This window comes from Pinus tabuliformis, chromosome 6 (assembly GCF_031772625.1).
Source record: "Pinus tabuliformis cultivar Carrire ecotype Pingquan chromosome 6, CPIR1, whole genome shotgun sequence".
Taxonomy (NCBI): Eukaryota; Viridiplantae; Streptophyta; class Pinopsida; order Pinales; family Pinaceae; genus Pinus; species Pinus tabuliformis.
Genome location: NC_142292.1, coordinates 1,730,919,820 through 1,730,943,633, shown reverse-complemented (window position 1 = coordinate 1,730,943,633; position 23,814 = coordinate 1,730,919,820). Strand labels below are relative to the sequence as shown.

Genomic DNA, 23,814 nt, shown 5'->3' with positions numbered 1-23,814 from the left:
ATGTATTTTTCAAAGTATTTTTATCTATCTTCAATAGGTATGAGTAATGTGTTGGTTTTTGTGCAGGATAAAGGATTTTCAGGGAAAATTGTCATTCTTTACAAACAAAAACATCAGAGTCATCTTTAAGCCCTTTTTTGACTCCTAAAACATGAAAAGATTGCCGAACGTTTCTTTTACACTCGTTAAAACGGAATTAAAAGACAGTCCTCTTATAGCCCTTTTCTGACCGTAAAAACATGAAAAGATTGCCGGATTTTTGTCGTTTCAAATTCGATATTGGAAATAAAACGACGTGTCCTTGATCGCTTTTTACTTTTCAGATCAGAGACACTAATCATGAAAGTACTCCTTGGTCGTAAAGATCAAGCGGTTCTCTCAAGTATTATTTTATACTTTTTCGGGCTTGGGAGACACAAATTTACGAAAAAGGTCAACCCTGGAGTCTTCTTAAGTTTTTCAGACTCTCTAAAATTGAAAAACGCCGAGTTTCTCCTATACTGGACTCGTTAAAATTTCATAGTAAAGGACCTGTTCGATTACAAATAGGAATGGACCACTCCTTCTTAGGGTTTGAATCTAAACTAAGTTGGACTCATCCGAAGGATGAGCTTATAATCAAGCAAATGTTATCCTCCTCAAGCTTGTAAAAAATAAAGAGGTACTTTCCAGAAATGGTGGGGGAAAAGAGAGAAAAATGAGCCTATTTGTTATCCTTTGTCTCAGAGAAATCTTATCACCACTCTTGAACACGACACTTTTCATTCACCTGGGTTGGGAAATCCTTTGCCTAAGAGTTGATCAAACCACATTGAAAATCTTCAGCCGGTTTCTGGGTATTAATTTTGGGTCAATTGTCACCAAGCCATCTGTTGTGTCGTTATGTGTTCAAGAGGTCACTGCAAATAAACATTCATCTGCAAAATACATGTCATCCATCTTGACCATCCCTGAGTCAGTCCTTACAGCTACATTTCTTCAACTTGATTTGTGATTTCGTGTTGTGGGCTTGCCTACAACGGATCGCTTTCTATCAACATCAGCACATTATCTAGAAAGATGATCTAGAAATCGTCAGTACCTTGAAATCTGCATGCATTAATGGCAGGTTTCTCGCCTTTGACGACAGTTTACATCATTGACTTTCGATCGAAGGATTCGGTGACATGTTCAACATCAACACATTCACTCACATCTCATGGATTGTATTGGGTACTTTGAGAACCATTGACATCACTGGTGGTCTCTCTCACACTTGTTAACAGTTTACATCATTGACTGGTAATCAAGTGGTTTCTACCATGTTCGACATCAGCTCATTTATTTGCATGGATAGGATCGTACTATTTCGGGAAGTAGAAATGAAGACCCTGGATCTAGTTTCCGCCATCCAGGCTGCAAGGAGTTTTGTATTCATTATATGATAGACTAATTATAAACAGATGGCTGCATCCACACTGTGTCTACATGAGTCTACGATTATGATGTACTGCGAAATCATTCCTATATCAGAGCAGTAGTTAGTTTGTTAGTTAAAGTTTTTGATCTGAGTATGGGAATGCCTACCTCAGCGATGATATAATCTCATATATGTATTTTGTGTTGAATATTTGCAGGTTTCGACCGGGCTCTCCACAAGATAATCCTTAAAATGATAAAGTACTTCACCCTTCCTAGATGATATGAAACCCTAATCTACTATAGGCTTCGCACTTTAGGGGGCAATCTATTACACTAAAATTTGTCACCATGACTATTTGCAGTCAGTATGGCTCCATCAATAGTCATATTGTCCTCCTTGGCAAGTCTTATACCTCTGCTCCTCATGTCAAACTCCAAGAAAGAGAGAAAGTCTTTAAAAGTCAATTTAACTCTGGTTACGCAGTTTCTCTTACCCTTACCTACATGTACGCACCTCTTGTTCATAATACCTGCGTACTTGTACGCTCTGTCTGTAAAGGGGTGGGTGCGTACTCCTGTAAAGGTCAAAAGGCACAAGTTTTACTCCAAAAAACTTACTTGTGGTCGATTCTAGATCATTCTAGAAGATGGTTTGACGTGGATTGAGCGCCTCCAGATGGTTCATGCATCCCAATGAAAGAGGAACTTATCCCATGAAGAGAGGAGCTATCCCATTGAAAGAGGGGCTTATCCCATTGATGGTGGACCTGATTAACTTCCTCTAAAGCACTATAATTACAGGCATTGGGCCAGAGGGAGGGGAGGTTGAAAGTTGAACATTCCTAAGGGTAGATGCTGCTGAAATTAGGACTCCCTTTTAGAGCTTGAGAGGAGAGATTCCAATCCTTTCTTAGCTTCATTTGGAAGTGGGTGAGCTGATCAAAGTAAAGGAGAACTCTTGATGGACCCTGGGAGGGAACTGCACAACACCAAGGCACTGGTTGTAATGGTTTCTTTTGTTTCCAATTAATACAATTAAGTTCATTTTTCTCAACAAGTTGTTATATATAATTTGTTTCATAAACTCCTTGGTGTTTATGATGAATATGTTTTATTATATGAGTTATTCAGGTGCTATGTAATCCTTTGCTTGTTAGTGAATGCAGGCTTCAAGGAGAAGGAGCTCATCTGGATCGAAGAGGCTTGGCTGCTACAAACAAGCGTTGGACTAGAGGTAAGCCTTAAACACCTGGTTGCTTTTATTTTAAATGCATATTTAGGGAAATATAGTGCTTGATTGTTTTGTTTGTCACTAGAAATCCTTAGCTTCTAGGGAGGTCGGTTTTTTCCGCAAAATTGACTCTTTCCGCATGACAGCCACCCTAGTCCTTCTCGATCATTGTCCCCTTCAATTCCCCCCTTTTTGCGAAGGCACGGGGCTTGGGAGGCTTGTGCTTTGTTTGAGCCTCCCCTTGTGAGCTAGTAGCCATGTTTGATCTCTATTTCTTTCACCTTGTTTTCTTCCCTTCTTCCTTTCGGTCCCTAGCTTTACGGAGAAAAGGAGGAATTGTTGTGGACTAGTGTTCAGGAAGGACTAAAAGTAGTGCAAGCTCCTAGGGTGGCCACCCTAAGCCTTCTCGATTGTTGTTCCATGCATTCTCTCCTTTTTGCGAGGGCGTGGGGCTCGGGGAGATTGTCCTCTGTTTGAGCCTCCTCCTGTGAGGGGGGTAGACACCTTTGTTTCTCTTTCTTTCATGCATTTTTCTTCCTTTCCTCCTTTTAGCCCTTAGCCTTACATTTTTTGTGGTGGATGTTTTGGTAATACGTGGAAATGCCTCTCGCCAATGGATATCTCGGCTCTTGTTACGATGAAGAACGTAGTGAAATGCGATACTTAGTGTGAATTGCGGAATCCCATCAATCATAGAGTTTTTGAACGCAATTTGCGCCTGAGGCCTCGATCGAGGGCACGTCTGTCTAGGCATTACATCCCATTCAAACGCACTCCTTGCAATATGTTAGGGAGTAGCGGAGCTAGTTGTCCATGCCTAATGTGGTGTTGTTGGCTAAAATACCTCAAGAGATGTTTCGTGGCATGCGTCAGCGAGCAGTGATCTTGTCCCCTTAGATGGGCAGTTGGCGTTAGTTGATGCGGGATTTGTGTAGCATCACTCGAACTTGCTTTGCTCTCTCTTGTCTTCCCATTGGGTAGGATAGATTTAGCTCCAACTTTGCGACCTCAGCTTAGGCGAGAAAACCCACTAAGTTTAAGCATATAATTGAATGGAGGAAGAGAAACTTACAAGGATTCCCCTAGTAGCGGCAAGCAAACCGGGAAGAGACTAGCATGAAAATTGGGTGGCATCGTCGCCTGAATTGTAGTATATAGAAGCATCCTCAGTGGAAGACCTAGTCCAAGTCCCTTGGAAGGGGGCGCCTGAGAGGGTGACAGCCCTGTCAGGCCGAGACCCTGCTGCATCACGAGGCATTTTTGGCGAGTTGGGTTGTTTGGAAATGTAGCCCTAATTGGGTGGTAAATTCCATCCAAGGCTAAATACGGGTGAGAGACCGATAGCGAACAAGTACCGCGAGGGAAAGATGAAAAGGACTTTGAAAATAGAGTTAAAGAGTGCATGAAATTGTTAGGAGGGAAGCAGATGGAGGCTATTGATGTGTCTCGGTCGGATGTGGAACGGCTCAGGTTGGTCCACCGCTTGACTTGAGATGTAAACCAACATAGGCTGTTGCATCGTCACAAGCGCGAGTGGATTACTACATGTCTTTTTTCCGTTGCGATGGTCGAGGAATGAAGCATGCGCCCTTGTGGCAGGTAGTGTGCACCTGTGCACTCATGGTGTTGGTTGGCGGGCTTTCTATTCAACCCGTCTTGAAACATGGACTAAGGAGTCTAACATGTGTGCGAGTCAGCAGGTTTGAAAACCTGTGAGGCACAAGGATACTGACGGGCGAGATCCCCTCTTTGGGGGGGTGCATCGTCGACCGACCTTGAGCTTATGTGAAGGGTTTGAGTGCGAGCACACTTGTTGGGACCCGAAATATGGTGAACTATGCCTAAGGTAGGCGAAGCTAGAGGAAACTCTGGTGGAGGCTCGTAGTGATACTGATGTAGAAATCGTTCGTCTAACTTGGGTATAGGGGTGAAAGACTAATTGAACCATCTAGTAGCTAGTTTCCTCCGAAGTTTCCCTCAAGATAGTTGGAGCTCATGCGTGAGTTTTATCGGGTAAAGCAAATGATTAGAGGCATCGTGGGCATAACGCCCTCGACCTATTCTCAAACTTTAAATAGGTAAGAGGGTGCAGCTACTCCATTGAGCCGCGCAGTGGAATCGAGAGCTCCAAGTGGGCAAGTTTTGGTAAGCAGAACTAGCGATGCAGGATGAATTGAAAGTCGATTTACGTTGCCGAATTCAACACTAACCTAGATCCCACAGAGGGTGTTGGTTGATTAATACAACATGTCGGTGGTCATGGAAGTCTAAATCTGCTAAGGAGTGTGTAACAACTCACCTTCTGAATCAACTAGCCCCGAAAATGGATGGCGCTCAAGTGCGCAACCTATACTTGACCACCAAAGCAATTGCCTGGCTTCGATGAGTAGGAGGATGCAGGAGTCATTGAGAAAAATCGAGCATGAGCTTGGGTGGATCGGCCCCCAGTGCAGATCTTGGTGGTAGTAGCAAATATTCAAATGAGAACTTTGAAGACTAAAGTGGGGAAAGGTTCCATGTGAACAACACTTGGACATGGGTTAGTCGACCCTAAGAGATGGGGAAACTTTGTATCAAGGGTGCACTCTGCACGAGCATTGAAAGGGAATCAGGTTAATATTCCTAAACTAGGACATGGCGGTGGGTGGCAACATTAGGAAATCCAGAGACATCATCAGGGGCCCTGGGAAGAGTTATATTTTCTTTTTAATATCTTTCCTACCCTGGAATCGGTTCACTCAGAGATAGGGTCCAGTAGATGAAGAGCATTGCATGTCTTGTGGTGTCAGGTGTGCCATTGGCGGCCCTTGAAAATTTGGAGGACTGAGTACCATTCATGCCCGATTGTACTCATAACCGCATCAGGTCTCCAAGGTGAACAACCTCTAGTCAATAGAATAATGTAGGTAAGGGAAGTTGGAAAAACGGATTTGTAACTTTTAGAAAAGGATTGGCTCTGAGGGCTAGGCCTAGGGGTCTATGCCCTCAACTCATGGGCTATCGACAGTTTGCCCGTGCTGCACTTGTGGCGAGGGCGGGAAGTTGCATGTTGATTGGGCTATGAGTGTAGAATGCCCCCTGCCGAGGGCTTTTACCTAGGTGTCAAACAATCAACTCGGAACTGGTATGGAAAAGAGGAATTTGACTGCTTAATTAAAACAAAGCATTCTGATGGTCCCTGCAGATGTTGACGCAATGTGATTTCTACCCAGTGCTCTGAATGTCAAAGTGAAGAAATTCAACCAAGGGCGGGTAAATGGTGGGAGTAACTATGATTCTCTTATGGTAGCCAAATGCCTTGTCATCTAATTAGTGATGCGCATGAATGGATTAATGAGATTCCCACTGTCCCTATCTACTATCTAGTGAAACCACAGCCAAGGCAACGGGCTTGGTAGAATCAGCAGGGAAAGAAGAACCTGTTAAGCTTGACTCTAGTCTCACTTTGTGAAATGACTTGAGAGGTGTAGAATAAGTGGGAGCCGTTTTCAATGCAAATGAAATACCATTAATTTTGACGTTATTTTACTTATTTCATGGGGCAAAGATGGGGCATTGCCCCTATTTTTGGCCTTAAGGCACATTTAAGAAGGTCGATCTGGGCGGAAGACATTTTCAGGTGGGGAGTTTGGTTGGGACGACACATCTGTTAAAAGATAACGCAGGTGTCCTAAGATGATCTCAACGAGAACAAAAATCTCGTGTGGAACAAAATGGTAAAAGCTCATTTGATTTTTATTTTCAGTACGAATACAAACTGTGAAAGCATGGCCTATCGATCCTTTAGATTTTTGGAATTTGAAAATAGAGGTGTCAAAAAAGTTACCACAAGGATAACTGGCTTATGGCAGCCAAGCGTTCATAGCGAAATTACTTTTTGATCCTTCGATGTCGGCTCTTCCTATCATTGTGATGCAGAATTCACTAAGTGTTGGATTGTTCACCCACCAATAGGGAACATGAGCTGGGTTTAGACCGTCATGAGACAGGTTAGCTTTACCCTACTGATGAACCGCACCACAATAGTAATTCAACTTAGTACGAGAGGAACCGTTGATCCACACAATTGGTCATTGCGCTTGGTTGAAAATCTAGTGGCACGAAGCTACTGTGTGTCGGATTATGACTGAATGCCTCTAAGTCAGAATCCATGCTAGAAGAATTGCATGTCACTCTTGACTATATCTTGACCCGCAGTAGGGGCATCACTTTGTCACCCCCAGGGGCCCATGTCATTTGCAAACCGCGACCATGAAGCATCTTGATTGGGGCAACTTTGAAGTTCAATTCCAAACGGTCGTTGAGAAGAATCCTTTGCAGACGACTTAAATACATGACGGGTATTGTAAGTGGCAGAGTGGCCTTGCTGCCACGATCCACTGAGATTCAACCCCTAGTCTCCTCGATTTAGAGCTTCTCTTTTGTCACAAACAAATCCAGACAACCCTCCTGCTCTCGCACCTTTGCCTCTTCCTCCGATGACAATTTTTTATTGCTTGGGGGTGAGAAATTTGGGGTTTCCACGCTGCAACGGAAAAGGCACTGAAGCCCGAGAAAATTGGGATTTCCATGTCGCGTTCTGGCACCCAAAATTTTGGGGTTTCCATGTCATGCCCCAGCACCCAAAATTTGGGGTTTCCACATTGGGACGAAAAAGGCACCCAAGCATGCGGAAAATTGGGGTTTCCATGCCGTGCGTTGGCACCCAAAATCTGGGGTTTCCACCTGGTGCCTAAAATTTGAGGCTTACACCTAGCGCAAAAAGAATTGGGGTTTCCTTGTTGCGCCCAAAATTTTGCATTTCCACGACTGAAACCGGTGGTGCCAAAGCCTTGGGAAACTTGGGGTTTCCATATTGTGCCCTAGCGCCCGAGCCTGGGAAACCTTGGGTTTCTGTGTCGCGCCACGGCCAAAACCGGTGGCGCCCAAGTCTGGGGAAACTTGGGGTTTCCATGTCCTACCCTTGATGGAACTGCGGGTTTCCACATTTTACGGCATGATGGAAACGCGAGGTTTTCAAAAATACCCCAATGTGGGGAACTTAGGGTTTTCATGATGATGCAAACTAGCTCGCAAGTCTGGGGAACTTGGAGTGTTACGAAACCACTGCCTAAGTATGGGGAACTCATGGTTTCCATGTCGCAGTGCGGCTGGAACCATCGACGGAAACCACCCAAGTCTGGGAAACCTGGGGTTTCCAGGTTGCGGCACACCTTGAATTGCCCAAGAGTATTTGGAACTTCAGATTTCCATGTCGTGGGGTGAAGAAAAGCCGCAAAAGTCTGGGGAACTCAAGGTGTCCATTTCGCCAGGTGATGGAAACTACTACCCAAGTCAGTGGACACACAGGGTTCCCATTTCATGTCATGACAAAAATTGCTACCCAAATTTGGGAAATGTGGGGTTCCGACATCGCTCGCACTATGGCTAAAACTGCCACCCAAGTCTGGGGAGCTTCAAGTTTCCATGTCATCAAGAGATAGGGAATGACTGCCCAAGTTTCGGGAGCTTCATGTTTCCATGTCATCGCGCGACAGGGAACGACTGCCCAAGTCTACTGAACACGGGGCTTTCCATTCCGTGGCATGATGGAAACTGCTCAATTATGGGAAACTCGGGGTCTTCCATGTCCCACCATGATAGAAACCACGACCTTAGTGCAAAGAAATCGGGTTTCCATGCCGCTAAACGACAGAGAACCACCCACGTTCGTGGAACCCGGGGGCTTCTGTTTCGTGGCATGAGGGAAACCGCCTAATTCTGGGAACCTTTGGGATCTCCGTCTCCCGCTCGGTCGAAAACCATGGCCCCAGTGCGGGGAACTTGGGTTTCCATGTCACAACATGACTAGAATCGCCCAAGTTTATGGATCTTCTGGTTTCCATGTTACGGAACGATGAAGAACTGCCAAAGTCTTGTGAACTCGGGGTTTCCATTTTGTGGCAGGGTGGAAACCGCTTGCCTGGTCTATCTCTGGAACATGGGGTTTCCATGCCTCATTGCAACGAGAGCCGTCCAAGTGCAAGGAAAGTAGGGTTTACCTACCCCGCCATGATGATAGCTACCCAAGTGCACGAAATCTAGGATTTCCATGTCCCATCACGCTGGAAACCTCTACCACCGGGGAGCGGGGGTGCCTGGGGTGTTAGGTATTCGAGTCAGGAGTGTCCGAGAGAGTCGAAAGACTGAACCCGTAGTACGGGTGCTTGTGTTTGATTATATGTGACTCGGGTGAGCATTTGGTTGTATGCGAAGACCTGGCACGACATTCGCTTATGCACGAAGGTGATGGGCGCACTCATAGCGGGCACACTATGTTGGGCATGGCACACGCCCCTTGATACGTGCACGATGGGTGAGTCACTGGTGGAAGGCGTGCGGGTGACCCTTGTTGGGTGCCCGGATGAAAGAGGTGACCATGTGCGAATGATTTAGGATGCGGGCAGGTGTGCGACGATCCAAACGAAGGGACGGGTGTAATCGGCTAAGTGTTGGAGCTAACCCATTGGTGCGATGATGCACACAAAGGGACACGACAATTTGTTGGAATGGGGTGTGTCGATGTTATATGGCAGGTTAGCCGGGCATGCATGTTGATGGAGCCGGCCCTTGTTATCCCCGAGAGACATGACCCTTGGTCGAAAGGATGCGTATAAGTGAAGAGTATGGCATTCAACGAAGGGTCATCGAACTCATACTTCCACATCATAAAACAAGTGCGAAGGAAGGAGTTGGGCAAAAATAGAAGGAAGAGAAGGACACAGGTAAGAGGGCTGCATCGGTGGGCGGATTATAGCGGGCGCGTCGGACTTGGTAGTGCGGACAGGTAGAGCGGGGTGGGTTACTAACCGGGCAGGCAGGCCACACTGCGTGCAGGCCATGCGCCCTCACTATGGACCGCACTGACAGGCAGAGTTTTGGCATTGCGGAATGGAAAGTCGAGCAGACAGGTTTACAGTTCAGGTGTGGAGTTTTGTCGTGTAGGCCGCGGGAAGTGCAGCATGACCACATGGTGAGTGTTCGGTTGTATGCGAAGACTTGGCACAACATTCGATTATGCGTGATGGTGATGGGCACACTCATAGTGAGCACGTTGTCTTGGGCATGGCACACGCCCCTTGATATGTGCATGATGGGTGAGTCACCGGCAGAAGGTGCGCGGGCGACCCTTGTTGGGTGCTTGGATGAAAGAGGTGACCATGTGTGAATGAGTTAGGATGTGGGTAGGTGTGCGATGATCCACACAAAGGGATGGGTGTAATTGGGTAAATGTTGGAGCCGACCCATTGGTATGATGATCCACACAAAGGGATGTGACGGTTCGTTGGAATGGGGTGTGTCGAGGTTATGTGGCATGTCAAACGGGCATGCATGTTGATGGATCCAACCCTTTTTATCCCCGAGAGACATGGCCCTTGGGTGAAAGGATGCGTATAAGTGAGGAGGATTACATTTGACGAAGGGACATCGAAATTAGACTTCCACATCACAAAACAAGTGTGAAGGAAGGAGTTGGGCGAAAAAAGAAGGAAGAGAAGGATGTGAGTAAGAGGGTCGCACCGATGGGCGCATTATAGTGGGTGGGTTGGACTTGGTAGTGTGTACAGGCAGAGTGGGGTGTGTTATCGACTGGGCAGGTAGGCTACACTACGTGCGGGCCATGCGCCCTCACTATGGACCGCACCGATGGGCAGAGTTTGGGCACCGCGGAACGGAAATTTGGGCAGACAAGTTCGTAGTTCAGGTGTGGAGTTTTATAGTGTAGGCCACGGGCAGTGTAGCACGACCACATGAAATGAAGGGTTGAAAGAATAATTGAAGAAGATAAATTGATGGTAAGTTATTTTCGTTGCATTTTTAAGAACACTTATTGGAAAATTGACTGAGTGTTGAAGTAGGTGTAGACTGTGTACTCAAGTATTGGTAAAAGGAAAAAGTACGGTGGTGCCGCACCTGCTTCTGTGTGGTTGAAATACTACCACTAGGATAGGAGCATGACATGGGGTCTCCCAGTCCCTCCTCGAAAAAGGTCGCCAAATTGCGGGGAACCCGGGGATTCCATGTCTTGCCTGGTCGAAAGCCTCCCAAGTGCGAGAAATTTGAGTTTTACATGTCTCGTCGCGTTGGAAATCGCCCTAGTTGCAATAAACTTGGTGTACATCGATTCTGCAACCACACATCAATAAAAAGGCTTGGTTGGTCAAGAGAATGAATTTTTCTTCATTGGTAAAGGATCTCGCTAAGGATCAGAGGTTGGAGTCTCTTCTAGAGCTACTCGACCAAGCACTATCAAAAGTTGAAAGAAGGACACACTGTCGAGGAACGAAGTACCAAAGAAACAAAGTGCAGAGAAGAAGAAGGAATTGACTTGTGCTTGGAGGATATTATTGTCAAGGGTCTAGGGCTTCGCAATGACCAATAAGAAGCTTCAATAGGAGAAATTTACAAAAGGGATTTCCTCTCTGAGAGAGAAAGGTTTTTCCCTGGCAGAGAGCCAATGTCTTGCGTTCTTGTTCTTATGTTTTTGGCACCAGTTTGATGAAGTAAATACACATGCATTAATAAGAAGAGAAGAAGATTAAGATAACAAGATAAAGTTTAAAAGAGCTTCACAAATTGTTATCAAGTCTAGAAGAATCCTACTATACCCCATTTCCCCAGATTCTTCAATGTGGTATCGGAGCTAAGGTGACACATCAAGGAAATGGAATCTCAAGAACATATGCAAGGTTGAAGCATCAAGCCAAGAAGTCTCAATCACATCAAGGACAAGAAGGTCTACCATCTATCATTCATCATGGAAGACTACAAAGCAAGAAGAAACGCCTTGTATAAAGGCACCTAAAAGAAGAAAAAATCAAAGAGGGACCTACATCAAGCTACAACATCTTGAAAAATGAAAGGCACTATGAGTCAAGTCATCAAGCAAGTCCATTTAAAGAAAGCAACTTGAAGAACATCAAGATCTAAGGAAGGCAAGTCATGAAGTCTTCAAGAAGAAAGCAATTTCGCTACACCTCAAACTCTATCAAGTAAGTATATGTCCCCTTCTGAGTATACCTCAATATCTTTTTGCAAGGAAAGTAACAAATTGGTTGGGACTACTACATGTCCAAAGTCCAATGATCTGGATGCCAAGAATATGGATGCTACAAAAGGCATTGTCCTAAACTTAAGAAGAATAACAAAGACAAGAGAAAAAGGGAAGAAGCTCATGTAACTCAAGAAGTGAAAGAAGATGACAAGAAGCAAAAGAAGGAAGATCCTCCTATGACTAAGTCAACCTCTTTGCTTAAAGTATTCTTTCAAAGTTTTGAGTAGTATAGGAGCATATAGAAATAGAACAAATTACATGGTTAAACATATCTTCTAGAATATAGGAGCATGGTGTAGATATAGCTGAAGATATTCATATAGAAGGAGCATACCTATTATAGGGTCTCATTCACAATGAAAAAATGATTGATCATGATCAAAATTCTTAGAAGGCCTCCATCATCAAAGGAAGAAACATTTGCAAGGTAAGGGTCTTCAAGATCCTCTGGTAGAATCTTCAAAATAAGGTTCATACGTAAGGGGGTATATGTCTCATTGGGAGTCCGATTTATGGGATTCAAGAAAGGATGATATACAGGCGAGAGTAGATGAAGCAAGAAAGGCTACACCAACTGAGGAGAACTATCAAATAAAGACAAGATGATAAAATAATAATCTAGATGAGGGACGCATGCATCAAAGTTTAATTCATGTCATCATATATATTGGGTCATGAGAAAAGTTCTAGAATCATTATCAAGAATAAAAGGATCCCTTTCACTAATGATATGCTCGGAGGCATGTACTACAATGGAGTAAAGGTCAACGTGAAGAAGTGCCCTCATAAGGAGTATAAGGTGGTTGACTAATCAATCTAAGAAGAAGCAAATGAAGAAAGAGATCAAGCATGTGAAGAACATTGTGGTCACAAAGAATAACTATTTCAAAAACGTCTCTCGAAAGAAGGCAGGAAACTCTGAAAAAGGAAGAAAAAGATCAAAGGACCCTTGACACCTACGAAGGCCTTGGAGATAGTAAGGTGCAGATAACCCATTCAACTCTACAAATATGTCATGATGAAGAGGCCATCCAAAAAAATAACCATTTGATGTTGAAGCAATATCACGATGAAGTCATGAAGGGCCACTAAATCAAAGTATGGGAACAAGCAAGTTATACTAAGCATCCATGTGATAAGTATTATGAAGGATATGCAAGATAACAAACGAGTAGCTAGATGACAAAAAGGACCTAAAATTTATCAAGAAGGCCACTTTCCACGAAGAGAGAAATGACATGACAAACCAGGAGGGAAAGTGATCGATGGTCGATACCCTACCAAGAAGAAGTTCAAACAAAAACTTCATGACATCAAAGGAAAGAAGGAGATCAAGCAGCTGAAGGATCCACGAGAAGACATTGTTGATGAATGGACAAGTCCCTAGCTAAGAGGGAGTTCTAACAAGTTCCCAACTACAAAGGAGCTTGGGAAAGTTCCTTGTCAGAGGAAACTTGGGCATGTCTTCCTCAATCAAGGGGAAGAGATAGACACAACATTCTTGTCTTCACTTGGCAAGAAAGAATGGGAGGATTGGGTAATCATCTGGCATCTGATGCTCTTTGAGGATGTGTAGGGCATCCAAGACAAGAGTATTAAAGAGGAGCAATATTCTTTGAGGGCTGGGAACCCAAGACAAGAATTTCCCTAGAAGGTCATACTCAGGGAACACCTAGGTGGGTATGTACCTTGAGAGACAATGACTAAGGTGTTTATAAGCCATTGGCCTCCCCAACATTGTGCTCTGATCTTATGAGAGATAAAGCTATTAGTCAAGGTCTTGCTATGAACAATGTTGGCTAATATGATTCTATAACAGATGGGTTGCCAATTTGGTTTCTCTTATGTGAATTATTCAAGACTAAAAAATAGCCAAAAACCTTAAATGATTTATGAATACCTCCCTAGTTAAGATGGGGTGTTGAAGAAAGTGTAACTAGGTTTGGTCTTCATAAATGTACTTTTGATATTTGTATTTATTCAAGAAAACAAATATATATATATATATATATATATATATATATATATATATATATATATATATATATAGATATATATATATATATATATATATATAGATATAATATTTATAATTGAGTTTCTTGTTCATTGAAATAGGCCTATCACATGTTAAAGTGTTATAGGTGAGTCGAAGAGTCAAAAGAAAATGCTGAAGAGCTTAAGGCCATGTTACACTAGGTATATTTATGTATTAGAGTCAAAGATATTCCTACCCTCATGCCTTCATTCGGGTCGTGCACCCATTCAAACCCCAAATTTCCTTCAGGCGGGCCGGGTCATGCCATGCCGTGCCGTGTGTGGGTGCCCGGGCACACGTGGTCGTGCCGAAAATGCTAAGTCGTGACCACCCGTGTGTCTTCTGCACGTTCGTGCAGCCTGTTTGCCCGACACTCCCTTGTGCCTTTGTTCGGGTCATACACCCATGGAAACCCCAAATTTCATTCGGGTAGGTCGGGTCGGCTTGCCCAGGCTGGGTCGGGTTGTGTCGTTCTGTGTGTGGGTGCCCGAGCACATGTGGTTGTGCCAAAAATTCTAAGTCGTCACTGCTCATGTGTCTTCTGCATGTTTGTGTGGCCCGTTTGCCTGATGATCCCTCGTTATTTCGTTCGGGTCCTACACCCATGGAAACCCCAAATTTCGTTCGCGCCATGCACACATGGAAACCACAAATTTCGTTTGGACGGGTCAGGTCATGTCGTGTGTGGGTGCCCATGCAAACGCGTTCGGGTGTGTCTGGTCGGGTCATGCTGTGCCATGTGTAGGTGCTCGGGAACATGTGGCCGTGCAAAAAATGCTAAGACATGACCGCCCATGTGCCTTCTGCACTTTCGTGTGACTCGTTTGCTCGAAGATCCCTCGTGCCTTTGTTCAGGTTGTGCACTCATGGAAACCCCAAATTTCGTTCGGGCGGTCGGGTCGTGCAATGCGCGGGTGCTTAGGCACACGTGGTAGTGCCAAAAATGCTAAGTCATGACCCCCTGTGTGCCTTCTACATGTTCGTGCGACTGATTTGCTCGACGCTTCCTTGTGCCTTCGTTCGGGTCGTGCACCCATGGAAACCCCAAATTTCGTTCGGGTTGTGCACCCATGGAAACCCCAAATTTTATTCGGGTCGGGTTGTGTCATGTCACGTGTGGGTGCTCGTGCAAAAGCGTTCAGGTGGGTCAAGTTAGCCTAAGGCCAGTTGGGTTGTGTCGTGCCGTGTGTGGGTGCCTGGGCACATGTGGTCGTGCTAAAAATGCTACGCTGTGACCGCCCGTGTGTCTTCTGCACGTTCATGTGGCCCATTTTCCTGACACTCCCTCGTGCCTTTGTTCGGGTCATGAACCCACGGAAACCCCAAATTTCATTCGGGTTTTGCACCAATGGAAACTCCAAATTTCATTCGGGCTGGTCGGGACGTGTGGTGTGTAGGTGCCCATGCAAATGCGTTGGGGTGGGTCGCGTCGGGTCGTGTCGTGTGAGGGCGCCCAAGGCACATGTGACCGTATCAAAAATGCTACGTTGTGACCGGGGGTGGGCTTTGTGCACGCTTGTGCGGCCTGTTTGCCTGACTCTTCCTTGTGCCTTCATTTTGGTCGTGTTTCAGAGCCCATGTAAACTCGTTTGCGCGGGTCATTTTCCTTGTAGACTCCTTCAGGTAGGTCCTTTGCTCGTATAAACTAATTCGGGTGGGTCGTTTGCCTGTGTAAACTTGTTTGGGCGGGTTGTTTGCCATGTAAACTCATTCAGGCGGGTCGTTTGAGGGCACCCGTGTAAACTCATTCAGGTGAGTCATTTGCCATGTAAAATTGTTTGGGTGAGACGTTTGAGGGCACCCGTGTAAACTCGTTCAAGAGGGTTGTTTTTCATGTAAAATCATTCAGGCAGGTCATTTGAGAGTCATTTTCCATGTAAACGCGTTCGGGCAGGTCGTTCGAGGGCGTTCATGTAAACTTGTTCAGGAGGGTTGTTTGAGGGCATCTCTGTAAACTTGTTAGGGTGGGTAGTTTGAGGGTGTCTGTGTAAACTTGTTCAGGTAGGTCATTTGAGCGTGTTCATGTAAAATTGTTTAGGATGGTCGTTCGAGCGAGTCGTTCGAGGGTGCTCGTGTAAACTCATTTGGGCTGGTCGTTTGAGGGCGTTTGTGTAAACTCGTTTGGTCGAGTCGTTCAGTGTGAGGGGGTGCTCTAGCACACGAGCCCGTATCAAAAATGCTAAGTTGTGACCCGTGGTGGGCTTTGTGCACGTTCGTGCAACTCATTTATTCAGCTCTCCCTTGTGCCTTCGTTTCAGTCATGTGGGCACCCATGTAAACTCATTCGGGCGGGTCATTTGAGGGCGTCCGTGTAAACTCACTCAGGTGGGTCGTTTGAGGGCGTCCGTGCAAAATTGTTCGGGTGGGTCATTTGAGGCATCCATGTAAACTTGTTTGGGCATGTCGTTCAGGCGGGTCGGGCGAGGGCGTTCATGTAAAGTTGTTCGGGCGGGTCGGGTAGGTTGAGCAAAGGCATTCATGTAAACTCATTCAGGCGGGTTGTGCGAGGGTGTCCATGTAAACTTGTTCAGGCGGGTCATTTGAGGGTGTCTGTGTAAACTCATTCAGGCAGGTTGGGAGAGGGCATCCGTGTAAACTCGTTCATGTGGGTCGGGTGAGGGCATTTGTGTAAACTCGTTTGGGTGGGTCAAGCGATGGCGTTCGTGTAAACTCGTTTGGGTGGGTCAAGTGAGGGCGTTCGTGTAAACTCGTTCGAGCAGGTCGTTCGAGCGGGTCGGGTGAGGGTGTCCATGTAAACTCGTTTGGGTAGGTCATGCGAGGGCATCTGTGTAAACTCATTCGGGCCAGTCGGGCGAGGGTGCACTTGGGAACACGAGCCCGTATAAAAAATGCTAAGCTATGACCTAGGGTGGCCTTTGTGAACGTTCGTGTAGATCATTTGCCCAACTCTCCCTTGTCCCTTCATTTCAGTCATGTGGGCACCCATGTAAACTCATTCAGGTAGTTCATTTGAGGGCATAGGTGTAAACTCGTTTGGGCGGGTCATTTGAGGGTGTTGGTGTAAACTTGTTTGGGCAGGTCGGGCGAGGGCATCCGTGTAAGCTCGTTCAGGCAGGTCAGGTGAGGGCGCGCCCGGGCACACGAGTCGGTATCAAAAATGCTAAGTTGTGACCTGGGGTGGCCTTTGTGCACATTCGTTCAACTCATTTCCCTGACTCTCCCTTGTCCCTTTGTTTTAGTCGTGTGGGTGCCCATGTAAACTCATTCGGGCGGGTCGGGCAAGGGCGTCTGTGTAAACTTGTTCGGGCGGGTTGGGCGAGGGCATCTGTGTAAACTCGTTCGGGTGAGTCGGGCGAGGGCGTCTGTGTAAACTCGTTTGAGCAGATAGGGCGAGGGCGCACCTGGGCACATGAGCTCATATCAAAAATGCTAAGTTATGGCCCAGGGTGGCCTTTGTGCACGTTCGTGTAGCTCGTTTGCCCGACACTCCCTTGTCCCTTCGTTTCATTCGTGTGAGCTCCCAACTAAAATCGCTTGGGCGAGTGGCTTGAGGGCGTCCGTGTCAACTCATTCGGGCGGGTTGGGTGAGGGCATCTGTGTAAACTCGTTTGGGCGGGTCGACAAGGGCGTTCTTGTAAACTCATTCGGGCGTGTCACACCCCTACACTAGCGGTAGTATTTCAACCACTTGTAGTGGGGTGCGGCACCATCGAACACTTTCTTTTCACCAATACTTATGTTCATTAACTACGCCTTAAAATTCAATACATAGTTTATTTTTTCTTTACCAAGTATTTAAGATTAGCCTTTATACTAATGAACACCCACCCATACACATTCTTTATCCACAGTAATTAACACATAGAACACAATTGCAACAGTATAAAGGGAGGGGAAACTCCCTGATATGAGTCTTCCTGATTCAATATATTTTCTACTTTTATAAAAATACAAGTATTTCCTTGAAACCCCAAGTTTCATACTTAGAAAAATTTCCAACCTCATGTCCTTACCATCGAGTTTCCACCTCATGCACACCTTGCACAGTGGTCACCTTCACAATCCACACTTAGTCGTTTTTCTGGTTTGCCAAATCGTGTGCACGAGTGCCCTCATCAGATATCCACCTCATGCACGACTCAGTTGGGTGGGCGTGCCTTTGTACGTCCCTCCACCCAACTCGTTTCCACCCAAGTCACCAACTCGTCGGGCGGGCATTCCTTCGTATGGCCCTCCACCCGAAATCATTCACTCGTTGGGTGGGTGTGCCTTCATGCGGCCCTCCACCGGAGCTCATTCAACCGTCGAGTGGGTGCGCTTTTGTGCGGCCCTCCACCCGAGCTCATTCGACTAAACTTCTTTGCAATATGTTAGGCAGGCGCACCTTCGTGCGGCCTCCACCTAATCTGTTAACCAACCAATGCTTCACCTGGACTCGCTCCTCCAACCGGCCAACCGCAACTTGCACGGGAACCCACCCGGGTTGCCCGACTGCCCCTCGTGCAGGTTTGCCTGATCATTCCACCGAGTCACCCGAACCGCTGTTCACCATGCAGCTCGCTCGAAGTGCAGGCACATCACCTGCGCCCACTCACACTTCCTCGAATCTACTCCAACTTGCACCTCAAATTAGAACTTGTTGTGATGTTCGTTGATTTGCTTTCTTACCAAACTCATCCATTCGTCCAAAAATATATATGATGGGTCGACCTGCCCAACTCATCGGACCGCCCCCTCACAAATCACCCAAAGCTTTCCACCATTTGGTCGGCGCGCAGGTAGCTCGCCCAGGTCGCCCGCATATAAACTCGACACAACCATACTTCCACACACGCATATGTGTGTCACCCTTGGTCGCACTTCGCCTATTTCACTGTGGCTGTCTCACCTTCGCATGAAGAAGGTCACCTCGCCCATCGCACGGACCGCAGGTCCTTACATCCTCCTCAACCTAAAGTCGTTTTCATCCTTGACAATACACCATCCTAGTAACCATCTGCCACCAAGATAACCAACATCTCATCTAAGATAACTGTGTCATCCCCAGTCCATGATATCAACCAACCCATATACTACAACATCCCTACAACATATGAAAAATGACTGTCTCAACCATGTGTCATCCCATCTTGTGAACTGTCGTCAAATACTCCAACATAATGCCAACATCTCTCTGCACAATTCTGGACCTCATGATTTGAACTAGTCGGGTGATCAGTCCAACTGTCACACTCAAACTATAAGAATGCACATCCTTATGCCTACACCAGTCTTTCTCAGACTTTTCCACATCCTGGACTCACCAAGAATCTCTCCCATGCTCAAGTCCATGGAAACTCCATCCCATCTGCAACATGTCATGATTCTAATGCCAAACCTTTCCTGCATCACCTATCATACCTGCTCAACCTGTTTTAAGGACTCACTGTCATGAGTAGCTAACAATGAGCCCCATCTTTTAAGTCATCTAAGAAGATGTGGAGGGAGTAGAGCTTGAAGGCTCACCCTCACTAATAAGCTCAATCCATTTGTCAGGATCCGCTATCTCCATCCTCTATAGATATGCAACCCGATCCTCCTCATGGACATTCGACCTCACATAAACATTGTCGTCATCATCATCCTCAACCTCCTCTAGCCTTCTTGACAAATCCAAGATACTATCAAATAGTGTCCTGATAACCAATGACTGTTCAGTAAGCTTTGCCTCAGCAGTAGACAAACACTTACACACATCATCCATGCACTTTTCATCCTCCATCTGCATCACTACCAGTTTACAATCAGGCCTTGTCACACCAATGGTTGGAACACCAATGGGTACATCTTCCCTTCCATCGTAAATGTACAAATTCTTCAAATGTGGAACAATCATCGCATCATATTGTTTCAAGAATTCCATTCCCAACACAACTTCATAGTCATCAATCCGCACCATAGTGAAGTCAACTTTCCCGGTCCACTCACCTAGTGTTGTGTCCACTCTTTCAGCTACATCAATCACAGAATCAGGAGGAGAATTCACTATCTTCATTTGTGCTTTCACTGGTACAAACTTCAGCCCAATCCTTCTCGCAACATCCTCACTCATGAAGTTGTGAGTAGCCCCACTATCCACCATAGTGAGTACATCAACACCCCCAATCTTCATGTGAACATAATCCAAGCTATTCCTTTTTGGATCTCTTCAAGAGATCACTTCTGTAGTAGCTGTAGCTCCAAGTATCTACATCATCCCCATAGAAGCTTCTTCTTTCTTCGTATTAGACTGTGCAATAGAAACCACTTTCTATCTTGAAGGACAATTATTCACTGTATGTGGTTCAGCACATATCTAACACTTCAATTCTTTCCTCATCTTTGTCTTCTCATCAGATTTCGAAGCATCATCCTTCTTCTTCTCTTTGGCTTATCGAACTTCTTCTTTTTCTCATCAGAAGTTTCGTCATAATGCTCCACCAATAGATCCACAACAATAAAATCTTCCTCAAGTGTATTAATCTTCTGTCTCTTCACTTCATTGCATGCCTAAGGTTTCAATCCAATAATGAATTTGAACACCTTGTCCCTCTCCACCATGTGAGGAAGTTCTAGAACTGCACTTGCAAACTCTTGCTGATATGTTTGTAGGTTCCCTGTCTACTTGATAAACTTAATCTTCATCCTTGCTTCCCATGTTTCATCTCAAGGACTGAAGTGGGTCTGCAAAGCCTTCTTCATGTCATCCTATGAAGTAATGTCATCAGCACTACCATTGGTAATCTGATCCATTCTCCTTCACCACCACATCTTAGCATCGTTCGTTAAGAATTGAGCAACTACTTTCACCTTTGTCTCATCATCAGATAGACTCAAGATTTCTAAGTATTGCTCCATATCCCAGAGAAAGTTACCAAGAGTCTTTTGCACTTATTTTACCATCATAAGATTTTGGTTCCTTGATCTTCACATGAGACACTCCTCCACCTGAGTTATGCCTCACGGCCTTCTTCAACACCACTTGTTGGAGAGGTAAATCCCCTCTACGGATAGAGGCGATCCCTACTAGCCCGGAATGGGTCTAGCAAAAATCAGTCAATGCTACTATGCAAGTTCCTAATTGCAAATAAAAGGTAGGAAATGAACACCTACCTGAATTCCAACGCTATTGTTTGATGAAGAGCCATTGCTCTCACTCCTTCGCTTTGGCCGGTCACGATCCTCCACAATCCTCGTGGAAAGACACCTGCACACACAAAGAGAAACACAAACACAAGCGTGAAATCTAATAAATGCAATTATAAATCAGTCAGAAAGGACATAACTCACATCAACCATTACAAAGATAAATGAAAGTGGAACAATAATAGTATTCATCTATTATTAATCAATAACAGAGAAAGGTACAACCAAAGTTCTGACGTTGAGTCCTTCTCAAGAGGGTCCAGCCAGTAAGTCTCCTAAGCATTCACCCTTGGAGGTAGATCTCCCAAGACAAAAACTCTCTCTCTCTCACACAAGTTCACACAAGAAAGCAACACTTCACAACCTTCCTTAAGCTCTCTAGCAAATCCACACTTGTCACACCAACTACCTATTAGCAACAACACTCTAAGAACTATCAATTCCACACTGTCAAAAACTAGCTGCTCATGGCAATGGTGGAGACTTAAATAGGAGGAGTCTCCATGAATGGTGGGAGGATGAGCTTATCTCCAAGGAAGGTGGCTCAAATGACGAAACAAACATGCCAGAGATGGGAGGGCGACATTTACAAGGCCAACAACCAGGTCTGGAGTCATCTGGAAGGCCGACTGTTAAAACAAAATCGCCCAAACAGGATCAGCGCGGGTGTATAATTGCACTGGAGCGCTGACATCGCATCTGAATAACAGGGAAGGTTATGTCAGCGCGGCTCAATATAAACAGATGGTGCGCTGGTTCATGAAATTCGACCAGCGCGGAAAACACGTGTGCTTCCGCGCTGGCAGCGCATTCGTTGTATTATGAGGCGCCAGTCAACGCTGTTATTTTAATAACAGTCGCAATGATGGAAAAACTTTGGCAAAGTGGGTCATTTGGTAGCATTAGAGAGCATGAGCATGATTAATTGGAATTCATGACACAGTAGGGAGACTGACAGGGAGACAGTGACAAATTACTGTGTAACAGATGCCCCCTAAAGCATGAAGCCCGAGAGAGTGGGAGGGGTGAAATTCTTTACAAAACTCGCTAAACTGGAACACCACTAGGAAGAATCTGCACATATGTACAACTGATATCTCTATTACATGTAGTCGAGGCATGGGCGCAGCCATCCAAAAGACATACGAAGAAGGTCTGTGGTATGGACGCAGCCACCCAGCTGAAGAGACCATGGTGATAATAAGGTATGGTCGCAGCCATCCCAAAAGACTCAGGTATGGGCGCAGCCATCCATCAATGAGTCATGTAATAATAATCCACAAAGCACAACCTGGTTTGCAACAGACAAAAACCAGGGTCTTGCGCTCCAACCCGACCCCAACAAAGTACAAGTCCAAGCACGTGAATACATGAGTTGAAGTCGAACATGCATGAACATCGTCTGATTACCAGCCAATAATGAAAACTGTTAACAGACGCGAGAGGTACCACCAATAATGACAATGGTCCTCAAGGTACTTTTAGGTACAATCCACGGCATGTGAATCAATGAGCTGGTGTCGAACACCCGCAGAATCATTCGATCAGAGGCCAATGATGAAAACCTCACGTCGAACACGAAGAACCTGCCATTGAGGCATGCAGGCTCTAAGGCACCTGAAGGGAGTCTCTAAGTCACCTTCCTGGTTAATGAGCTGAAGTCGACAGGAGGTAACCTTGATCGAAGGTGGGACATAATGTTTCCCACATCATCGGCACGAGACAGAGAAGGATAAAATATTGTGTGTGAGGTATCAGAAGGAGGTTGTAAGTATGCAGAGGTCAACTTCTCTTGAACATATCGTCGGCACGGCAGCAGATTTGGCAGTATCTGACGTCAAATGAGCAGAGGTCATGGTGACAAGGCAATGAGCAGATGAGAGGTCAAATAGGATAACCCAAACCCACGGAGGCTAGTGTAAAACAAGATGAGAAATCCCCACCCAGACACGAATGCAGACTAGATGGTCCAAGCCCAACCTGTTCAGGGACATTTTCCTGGGCCCCAAACTCAACTTGGTTATCAAATGCAAGGCGGGCCACGGCCCCAACCTTCTTACCAAGCGCAGCCTTCTTACCAGGCTCAGTATGGAGCTCAGCAAATGTATGGCTACCAGCAACCCCAGGGGCAAACTCAGTTTACCCCTTATCAAAATTATCAACAGATGCAGGTCACTCCTTACCAGAATTATCAGTACGCTGCACCTGCAGGTCAAGTTGCTAATCCATGGGGTGCTGGGGGGCAGACGCAGGGTCAACTGTCTGCATATGGACAGAATACATATGGACAGAACCCCTACGGGAAAAGTCCCTATGGGCAAGGCCCCTTCGGGCCGGGCCCATCTGGACAAAGTCCATGGGGGCAACCACCACCTGGTTGGAACCCTGGTACTACCTCTCTTCCATAGCCACAAATGTCCTTTAACCCTCAGTTACCCTTCTTAGTGATGTTGGAACTTCCGGATGTGTCCAAGTTAACGAATGATCCCATTCTTCACAATCTGTATTGGCCACCAGTTCCGACTAAAATACCCGGTGATTGCCCAAAATTTGATGGAAAAGCTGGTGAAGACCCTCAAGCCCATGTCATGACCTATCACCTTTGGTGTTCATCGAACTCATGGCTTGATGACTCTATCCGGCTCCGCCTCTTTCAAAGAACTCTCACCAGCTCAGCCGCTAAGTGGTATATTGAGCTGAATCGCAGCACATTTCAAGATTTCAACTCGCTGGCTATGGCATTCTTAACTCATTTTCAGTTACCCATTCGGTATGAGACAGGGATGCATCTCCTTACGTCTCTCAAACAGGACACGGCTACACATATATCTGATCATATACATGAATGGAGAAGGCATCGTCGCTTGATCAAATTTTGGATTCCTGATCAACTCCTGACCGATTGGTTCACGACTTCCTTTGTCC

The 23,814-nt window shown here is 45.7% G+C and overlaps 2 non-coding genes across 2 annotated transcripts; both read left to right on the top strand.

The window, feature by feature from the left end:
• The first annotated feature begins 3,234 nt into the window (after nucleotides 1-3,234).
• LOC149265799 (5.8S ribosomal RNA) lies at nucleotides 3,235-3,388 on the top strand. The gene has a single exon (XR_016261405.1). It is a non-coding gene; the product is annotated as a 5.8S ribosomal RNA (ribosomal RNA).
• A 247-nt stretch (nucleotides 3,389-3,635) lies between these two features.
• LOC149265798 (25S ribosomal RNA) lies at nucleotides 3,636-7,043 on the top strand. Its single transcript, XR_016261386.1, has one exon. It is a non-coding gene; the product is annotated as a 25S ribosomal RNA (ribosomal RNA).
• The last annotated feature ends 16,771 nt before the right edge of the window (nucleotides 7,044-23,814 follow it).